The sequence below is a fragment of the Hyla sarda genome, chromosome 10, assembly GCF_029499605.1.
Source record: "Hyla sarda isolate aHylSar1 chromosome 10, aHylSar1.hap1, whole genome shotgun sequence".
NCBI lineage: Eukaryota > Metazoa > Chordata > Amphibia > Anura > Hylidae > Hyla > Hyla sarda.
Window position 1 is genome coordinate 107716850 of NC_079198.1, and position 10921 is coordinate 107727770.

The window sequence follows — 10921 nt, forward strand, 5'->3', positions numbered from 1 at the left end:
ATATAAATATATATATATATATATATATATATATATATATATATATATATATCTCAAAATAATTCTTTATTGTACAAAAAATAGCCATATATTATTAAAAACATTTAAAAGGGAGGTCCACAAGACATCTCGGACCAACCTAAAGCCATAGGGAAGGATCCCAGACTTAATCTGGTACTCCCCCCACAAACAAAGACACCCGTCTAATATCTATATGTCTAAAGAGTAAGGTGCAATAGTCCCCCTGTGACTTCTGGCCCCAACACAATATAATCTAGGGTACACAAATGGCAGCTCTTATGGGTAACAAATGTATACAGTCTTGCTGCAAAAAGTGCAGTTTCTACATCAACAAGGCTTAACAATCCATACACTGCAAATACATATACATCACACTGTCATGTAGAGAGCGGGTGTCTCACAAAATCCCTAAGTCCCCACGCGTTCCGTCACTCTTGGTGACTTCCTCAGGGGCGCACATGCGCCCCTGAGGAAGTCGCCAAGAGTGACGGAACGCGTGGGGACTTGGGGATTTTGTGAGACACCCGCTCTCTACATGACAGTGTGATGTATATGTATTTGCTCCCTTGATCATATCATGTGACTTGGTTATTTGATTTATTTATTGTTGCAGCAGCAGTGTATGGATTGTTAAATGTATACAGTCTTGCTGCAAAAAGTGCAGTTTCTACATCAACAAGGCTTAACAATCCATACACTGCTGCTGCAACAATAAATAAATCAAATAACCAAGTCACATGATATGATCAAGGGAGCAAATACATATACATCACACTATCATGTAGAGAGCGGGTGTCTCACAAAGTCCCCAAGTCCCCACGCGTTCCGTCACTCTTGGCGACTTCCTCAGGGGCGCACAAGAGTGACGGAACGCGTGGGGACTTGGGGATTTTGTGAGACACCCGCTCTCTACATGACAGTGTGATGTATATGTATTTGCAGTGTATGGATTGTTAAGCCTTGTTGATGTAGAAACTGCACTTTTTGCAGCAAGACTGTATACATTTGTTACCCATAAGAGCTAACATTTGTGTACCCTAGATTATATTGTGTTGGGGCCAGAAGTCACAGGGGGACTATTGCACCTTACTCTTTAGACATATAGATATTAGACGGGTGTCTTTGTTTGTGGGGGGGAGTACCAGATTAAGTCTGGGATCCTTCCCTATGGCTTTAGGTTGGTCCGAGATGTCTTGTGGACCTCCTTTTTAAATGTTTTTAATAATATATGGCTATTTTTTGTACAATAAAGAATTATTTTGATATATATATATATTTTTTTTTTTCTTTTTTTTTTTTTTTTCTTTTTTATATATTTTCTTTTCTATTTTTGGTTGTACAGTTTGCTTTGAAGCAGGGATAAGCACCCATTACTAATCAGAGTCTTTGTGGTTGAGCCCACTTATTTATTAATACATTAGTATGCGGCTTTATCGCAGTGCCCATTGTCCTAGCTGTCATGTAATTACAACTCCCATCATGCAGCTAACAACTGTCTTGGCATGCTGGGGCACATCAGTCCTTGCCGGTACATGAGCTGTCCCCATAGACTCCAATGCATTTCCGAGCAGATTCCGGCAAAATAATTGACATTTGAATTTCCATGTTTCTGGCACCGAAATTCTGCCACGTGCATGGAGCAGCCGAATCCCATTAAAAACAATGCAACGGGTTTATCTGCCGGATTCTGCTCGGAAATTCTGCCTTGTGAACAAGGCCTTTAGTTTGGACAATTAAGGCCACAGTCGGGCTGGGGCTAGCGACCTAACATGTATCTCGCCAAACAATTACGGCCTTTATATGGGATTGTTAGGCAGCGTTTCTCCCTAGTAACCAGTCTTGGATTCTTCAAGTCTTCATTACAGGGGCTATTTGGTTGGTTTGTAAGAAATTTTAGCTGGAGAATCAAATTCATTTTCTTATTTGTAGAACTGTTTATTTGAGAAGAATTTTAACAATTTTACAATAACGGGAGAGTAAAACACATAATAGAAATCGGTGGAGCAAGTTTAGATATGTCGTTTTGAATACAAATCAAGATAACAAGATCTCCTGGAAATGGATTATCAGGAATTCAACCACGAGTACATTATACAATACATATAGAGGAAAGATCCTTGGTTAGAAGGATTAAAGGGGTACTCCGGTGGAAAACTTTATTTTTTTTATATTTTTTTTTTATCTACTTGTGCCAGAAAGTTAAACAGATTTGTAAATTACTACTTAATAAAAAAAATAAAAAAAATCTTAATCCTTCTAGTACTTATTAGCTGCTGAATACTGCAGAGAAAATGGTTTTCTTTTTGAAACACAGTGCTCTCTGCTGACATCACGAGCACAGTGCTCTCTGCTGACATCTCTGTCCGTTTTAGTAGAGATGAGCGAATTTACAGTAAATTCGATTTGTCACGAACTTCTCGGCTCGGCAGTTGATGGCTTTTCCTGCATAAATTAGTTCAGCCTTCAGGTGCTCCGGTGAGCTGGAAAAGATGGATACAGTCCTAGGAGACTCTTTCCTAGGACTGTATCCACCTTTTCCAGCCCACGGGAGCACCTGAAAGCTGAACTCATTTCTGCAGGAAAAGTCATCAACTGCCGAGCCGAGAAGTTCGTGACGAATCGAATTTACTGTAAATTCGCTCGTCTCTACATTTTAGGACTTGTCCAGAGCAGCATATGGGGATTTTCTCCTACTCTGGACCGTTCCTAAAAGGGGACAGAGATGTCAGCAGAGAGCACTGTGCTCGTGATGTCAGCAGAGAGCTCTGTGTTCCTAAAAGAAAAGAATTTCCTCTGTAGTATTCAGCAGCTAAGTAGTACTGGAAGGGTTAAGATTTTTTAATAGAAGTCATTTACAAATCTGTTTAACTTTCTGGCAACAGTTGATTAAAAAAAATGAATAAATAAATAAAAGTTTTCCACCAGAGTACCCCTTTAACGTTGCTATCTAAGCTGTATGATACGGGTTGTAGCCCAATAATTTAGAGAGCCATCAATCAAATCAAATTCATTTTCTAAGAGGAAATATTAATGTCATTTTGTTGTGAACTTTTGTTACTTCCTTTAAAAAAAAAAAAAAAAAAAAAAATTTTTTTTTTAAATAACATGTATGTCACCCACATGATCCCTGGAGGGGTCAATGTGACTTGACAAGTTCCTGGTCAGCAGATAACAAACCTTTACTGTAGAATGTCACATATTGAGAAATACTTTTGCAATATAGAGCACATAAATGGCGCCGTGTGTGAAGATAAAATCCGACATTGTAAAATACAGAACATATGACTTCATGACTAGAGATGAGCGAATTTACAGTAAATTCGATTCGTCTCGAACTTCTCGGCTCAGAAGTTGATGACTTTTCCTGCATAAATTAGTTCAGCTTTCAGGTGCTCCCGTGGGCTGGAAAAGGTGGATACAGTCCTAGGAAAGAGTCTCCTAGGACTGTATCCACCTTTTCCAGCCCACCGGAGCACCTGAAAGCTGAACTAATTTATGCAGGAAAAGTCATCAACTGCTGAGCCGAGAAGTTCGTGACGAATCGAATTTACTGTAAATTCGCTCATCTCTATTCATGACCACAGTGATCTCATTTTATTTTTCTCTATATATTTTTTTTTACAACTGTATTATATATTCATGGAGACACATATTGAGATCATAGATGGCGTGTTTATAAGATTTCTAAAAAAAAAAATGTTTTCGTTTTTTTGTCTTTGTATTGTATGTTCTATGGATATGATCTCATGTAATATTGGAGATGGCTCCATGTGTTCATTAGTAGGTGGAATATGTGTTTGCTGTACAGATGCAGCAGAGCTGATGTTGACACCGACCTGGTACTGAGCCAGTGTTTCCCAACCAGGGTGCCTCCAGCTGTTGCAAAACAACAACTACCAGCATGCCCGGACAGCCTTCGGCTGTCCGGGCATGCTGGGAGTTGTCGTTTTGCAACAGCTGGAGGCACCCTGGTTGGGAAACACTGTACTGAGCATTGCAATGCCTCAAGAATAGCGCCATTGGATGCTGTATTGCAGGAGATGCCCAACCTTTAAAGGGGTACTCCGGTGGAAAATATATATATATATATATATATATATATATATATATATATATATATATATTATTTTTTTTTTTAAATCAACTGGTGCCAGAAAGTTAAACAGATTTGTAAATTACTTCTATCAAAAAAATCTTAATCCTTCCAGTACTTATTAGCTGCTGAATACTACAGAGGAAATTATTTTCTTTTTGGAACACACAGCTCTCTGCTGACATCACGAGCACAGTGCTCTCTGCTGACATCTCTGTCCATTTTAGGAACTGTCCAGAGCAGCATATATTTGCTATGGGGATTTTCTCCTACTCTGGACAGTTCCTAAAATGGACAGAGATGTCAGCAGAGAGCACTGTGCTCATGATGTCAGCAGAGAGCTCTGTGTTCCAAAAAGAAAATAATTTCCTCTGTAGTATTCAGCAGCTAATAAGTACTAGAAGGATTAAAAAAAATTTAATAGAAGTAATTTACAAATCTGTTTAACTTTCTGGCACCAGAAAAAAAAAAAAGTTTTCCACCAGAGTACTCCTTTAATCCTTCCAGTACATATTAGCTGCTGAATACTACAGCGGAATTTTTTATTTTTTTTTGGAACACAGAGCTCTCTGCTGACATCAAGACCACAGTGCTCTCTGCTGACATCTCTGTCCATTTTAAGAACTGTCCAGCAGAAAATCCCCATAGCAAACATATGCTGCTCTGGACAGTAAGTACTGGAAGGATTAAGATTTTTTTTAATAGAAGTAATTTACAAATCTGTTTAACTTTCTGGCACCAGTTGATTTAATAAAAAAAAAAGTTTTCCACCGGAGTACCCCTTTAAAGGATTGTTTTTGGGGGAATATCTTCATAATACGACGTGGAGCTCTATATGGCGGTACATTTACTCTAACTCAGTTACTGTACAACACAGTGATATGATAAGTACAATGACATCTTGAGTGTCAGTGACATAAAGCAACTCTGCTACAGAGATCTTTAGACCAGTGGGTGGAACATTTTTGGGAAATGTTGCCATGGTGGAGACCCTCACAGATACATGTAATTTATTTTTATACATCAGTTTAATAGCAACCTATTTTCTATAGAGAACATTGTGCACCAAAGTCATCCGTTTAATTCTGCTTCTGAAGAAATAAAGGAATCTGTATCTCAGGACTGTGTTAGTGTTGTCTGTACAGTCTGCAGGAAATACTGCAGTACTCAATAATTCAAATACCGAGGCCTTGTGTACATGGAGGCTGTTTTAGGGTACGTTCACACGTTCATGTTTTGCATTGTATTTTGCTGCAGATTTTCAATGGGTCAGAAAACCAGCCACAGAAAATGTGCCGTAAAAAAACGCACGCATGAATGTACCCCTAGGGAAACCAGCATGCCCGGACAGCCGTGATCCGATCGTCCTATCTATTGTAGAGATTAGAGATGAGCAAACTTACAGTAAATTCGATTCGTCACGAACTTCTCGGCTCAGCAGTTGATGCATAAGGTGTTCAGCTTTCAGGAGTTCCGGTGGGCTGGAAAAGGTGGATACAGTCCTAGGAAAGAGTCTCCTAGGACCGTATCCACCTTTTCCAGCCCTCCGTAGCACCTGAAAGCTGAACTAATTTATGCAGGATAAGTCATCAACTGCCGAGCCGAGATGTTCGTGACGAATCGAATTTACTGTAAGTTTGCTCATCTCTAGTACAGATGCGTAGCAGCTTTCTCCGGGCTTTCTGTAGTTTGCTTGCTTCATGATGTGCACCTTTAAATCAGAGGTAACCAGAAGGTGCTATAGGTCAGTGGTCTCCACACTGTTCACCTCCAGATGTTGCAAAACTACAACACCCAGCATGCCCGGACAGCTGTGATGCAATCGTCCTATCTATTGCAGAGATACGGAGCGGCTTTCTCCTGCGCTCCGCATCTCTGCACTATAACTCCGGCCAGTGATATGAATAGAACATCACTCATTCATATTTCCCTCTGAGAGCTGTGATTGGCTGCAGCCATCCGGCCAATCCCCACTCTTGGCGGAAAATATGAATGAGTGATGTTCTATTCACATCACTGGCCGGAGGTACAGTGCAGAGATGCGAGCACTGTATAGAGCCGCTTTGCATCTCTGCTTTATTATGGACCGTCACATCGGGTGTCAGGAGTGACACCCAGGGCAATGTGTCTATTAGTGCAGGTACTACTACTCCAATCATGGAACGGTCTGTCCCATGCTGGGAGTAGTAGTGCTAACTAAAAAAAAAAATTTGAGAAAAAAATGTGAAAAACACACACACACTTTATTAAACATTTGTTAAAATTTCGTTATAAAAAAAAAAATTATTTTGTTAAATTAAATTTTTTTTTCCATCACTACTGCATCCTTTTTTTGCAAATTTTTAGAGATGAGCGAACTTACAGTAAATTCGATTCGTCACGAACTTCTCGGCTCGGCAGTTGATGGCTTTTCCTGCGTAAATTAGTTTAGCTTTCCGATGCTCCAGTGGGCTGGAAAAGGTGGATACAGTCCTAGGAAAGAGTCTCCTAGGACTGTATCCACCTTTTCCAGCCCACGGGAGCACCGGAAAGCTGAACTAATTTATGCAGGATAAGTCATCAACTGCCAAGCCGAGAAGTTCGTGACGAATCGAATTGACTGTAAGTTCGCTCATCTCTACAAATTTTGTAAAAACGTTAAAGTTTTTTTGGGCCACAAAAAAAAACAAGTAGAAACTTAGCCTTAACTGTATGTTCCATTACTACATGGAAGAAGGCGTAACTATACTTACTATGATCTCACAGCATGAGCGATGCTGATCACAATCACAGGTCCCATGTGCATGACAGACAGTGCTGCACGGCGTCTGATGCCGCAGATCTTTGTGGTAGATACGTGGTGGTGGAAGATATGAACTTCTCATATACATTTTCCACTAGAGCTCTGTTGTGCCGTCTCAATGAGGACCTGTTCTGCATCCACAACCCTGTTATATTTTGGGTTTTCTGTAGTTTGCTTGCGTCATGATGTGCACCTGGGCACCTCTCATCAAAATAACTTTTGATATATTATAGATTAATATATGCAGAATAACTTTACAATTGCATGTTATTAAAAAATATGCTTCTTTCTAATTAATTTTCCACTTTGAAGAAATGACCACTAGGGGTCTCCCTACCAGTCCTGGCAGCAAGCATTTCAGACTCATGCTGGAGTCCTAAACACTACGAGCTGCCAGTCTGCTTTGTTCACAAAGGAGAACACTCAGAGCTGCCAGCCTGCTTTGTTCACAGCCTGTTTGGCTGTGAACAAAGCAGGCTGGCAGCTCTGAGTGTTTAGGACTCCAGCATGAGTCAGAAATGCTTGCTGACAGGACTGATCGGGAAAAATACAATAGAAAGAAGCATATTTTTCATTAACATGCTATTGGAAAGTTATTCAACATTCATTAATCTAAAATATATCAAAAGTTTATTTGATGAGAGGTACCCTTTAAGCCACATCAGAGGTAACCAGAAGGTGCTATAGGTCAGTAGTCTCCACACTGTTCACCTCCAGATGTTGCAAAACTACAACACCCAGCATGCCCGGACAGCCAACGGCTGTCCGGGCATGCTGGGTGTTGTAGTTTTGCAACATCTGGAGGTCCAAAGTTTGCAGACCACTGCTTTAGGTCTGCTTTTGGTGTCTGGCATACAGGCAAATAAGTGGTACTATAGAATGCAAATGAGCCTAATGCAAAATTTTACATTCCTAGGCCAAAATCTATTAAATTTTATCCTGTGATCTTAAGGGTCTATTCATCTATTAGGATTTTCTGCTACAGATTTCAATGTAAACTTAATGACTGAACACAGCTTGAAATCCTGCGCATCAAATCTGCGCAGAATACTGTACGTGTGAATAGACCCTAAGGGTACGTTTAGAGATGAGCGAACTTACAGTAAATTCGATTCGTCACAAACTTCTCGGCTCGGCAGTTGATGACTTTTCCTGCATAAATTAGTTCAGCTTTCCGGTGCTCCCGTGGGCTGGAAAAGGTGGAAACAGTCCTAGGAGACTCTTTCCTAGGACTGTATCCACCTTTTCCAGCCCACCGGAGAACCTGAAAGCTGAACTAATTTATGCAGGATAAGTCATCAACTGCCGAGCCGAGAAGTTCGTGACGAATCGAATTTACTGTAAGTTCGCTCATCTCTAGGTACGTTCACAAATACAGGATACTGTGCAGATTTGACAACTGCAGATTAGAATCTGTGCAATCAATGCAAGCCTATGGGAGGGGGCGTGACATCACACGGGGCGGAGCCTTGACGTCACATGCTTCGGCCCCGTGATCGACAGTAATCAGACCTGGAGCAAACACGGAGCGATTTTAACAGGGTGCAGCGTGCAAGACCACGGTAGTCCCCAGCAGTGGGACCCCCGCGATCAGGCATCTTATCCCCTATCCTTTGGATAGGGGATAAGATGTCTAAGCGCTGGAGTACCCCTTTAATAGAGTGTCAGAGAGGCGTGGCATGAGGTTTTTATGCCCCTGTGTAGATTGTCCACACAGGCAGGAAGCCTCTGGCACGTGCTCGTTTACACAACAGCTCTTCGTGGAATGTCCAACCATTTACTGTGTCCTCAATGGGTTAAGTCTATCGGCGCTCATCTTTAGCCAAATAGTACTTTTATCCTTCCCCCTACTTTTGAAGAATGCAAACACTTCTTAGATATAAATATACCGATCAGAGTTTCCCAAACAGGGTGCCTCCAGCTGTTGCAAAACTACAACCCGTGTCTCTCCGGCAGTTGCAAATCCCTGACAATATGCTGGGAGTGGTAGTTTTGCAACAGCTGGAGACACCCTGGTTGGGAAACACTGATAGATATCTTCACAATCTGTCACCACAGCAGGAATTTTCACCAAAATCAATTTCTTCCGATTAATTACAAGCAATGATTCCTTGGTTGGAAACAGAAAACCATAGTAAAAAAAAAAAGTGTGATCTAGAATTTAGACGCTAGCTGGCATAAATATATATATATATATATATATATATATATATATATATATATATAGTGCTTTTCATTCACTGATGTGCAGATACCACAATCTCCTACTTCCCTTTCTTGGTAACGTTATACAGTGTTAACCACATCAATACGTAAACAGTATAGCGCTGGCAGACGTGAACCCACCAAGATTTCACAGGGCAGGGAGACATTTTAAGGGTGCGTTCCCACAGGGCGTATACGCAGCGTATTTGACGTTGCGCAAAATTTACGGCAGCAGCGGGAAATATGCTGCGTATCCCTTGCTCACTATACACACAGGGCTTTCCGGCGGCAGCCCAATGTGTATAGTGAGTTTTGGAGGCGGAGCCGCGCGTCACAGTCACGCCGGCACACGGCCCCGCCTCCAAAACTCACTATACACATAGGGCTGCCGCCGGAAAGCCCTGTGTGTATAGTGAGCAAGGAATACGCAGCGTATTTCCCGCTGCTGCCATACATTTTGCGCAGCGTCAAATACGCTGCGTATACGCCCTGTGGGAACGCGCCCTTCCTTACAGCTATAACAGCATAGGAGGAAAGGAAAATCACCTAAATTGCAATTCCCTGGTTAGATGGTGTAGTCAGAAATGCTCCTCTGAGCCATAGGGCTGGTCTGATGTGAGACGCATGGATACAATACATTGGGGTGGACATTACAGTGGTCCCCCAAGTTACAATATTAATTGGTTCCAGGATGACCATTGTATGTTGAAACCATTGTATGTTGAGACCAGAACTCTATGGAAACCTGGTAATTGGTTCTGGAGCCACCAAAATGTCATCCAAAAATAGGAAAAAGTGAAGATTAAAGATTAAAATAAGTAGATAACTAATACAGATAAAGCAAGTCCTTACATATAAAAGTAAGAAAGATCTGCTGGGAGCTGTAAATCACTGTCTATGTCAATGTTTCCCAACCAGGGTGCCTCCAGCTGTTGCAAAACTACAACTCCCAGCATGCCCGGACAGCCAAAGGCTGTCCGGGCATGCTGGGAGTTGTAGTTTTGCAACAGCTGGGGGCACCCTGCTTGGGGAAACACTGGTTTATGTAGAGGACAGGAGCTTCTTCCTGTACAGTACATGCGATGTCCTAAAAAAGTTAAATGGAGTCGCCCTTACCTGGTGTCCAAAGGAGCAGGTAACCCTGGTACAGGTAATGTGTACAGAACATGTAATACCTCCCTGTACTGTAGGGGGCACTGCCAGACAGCCAGTCAGTGCATGCACTTCAGTAACACAGGTAAAGAGAACAGAACATGTAATACCTCCCTGTACTGTAGGGGGCGCTACCAGACACCAGTCAGTGCATATGCTTCAGGAATACAGGGGTTTTACCAGTAATTGCCCATTCTGATTGGTCGGTTCTTCCGGCCATTGACACGTTGCACAGATCTGGACTGTCCATAGCATTGTATGTTGAGTCTGGTTTCAACTTACAATGGTCCAGAAAAGACCATTGTATGTTGAAACTATTGTATGTTGAGGCCATTGGAGGTTGAGGGATCACTGTATATATGTGTTATTCCAAGATAAAAAGTCACCCCCTATCCCAGGGGTCAAGTCCTGAGAAAAAAAGTGTGGGAACCCAAGATTTCCACTCAAGGGCTGATCCTGCAGGACTCCTGCTAATGGGAATGGTAATCCTGATGTGGAAAAAGTGCAGGAACTCAGTTCCCACATGTTCCTGCAGGACTTGAGCCCTGCCCTATCCATAAGATAAAAAGTGATAGGTGGTGGTCCGGCCACTGAGACCTCCACCCATTAGGTGAATGGAGGTCAAATGCTACTCACTATCTATGGCAGTGGTCTTCAAACTGTGGACC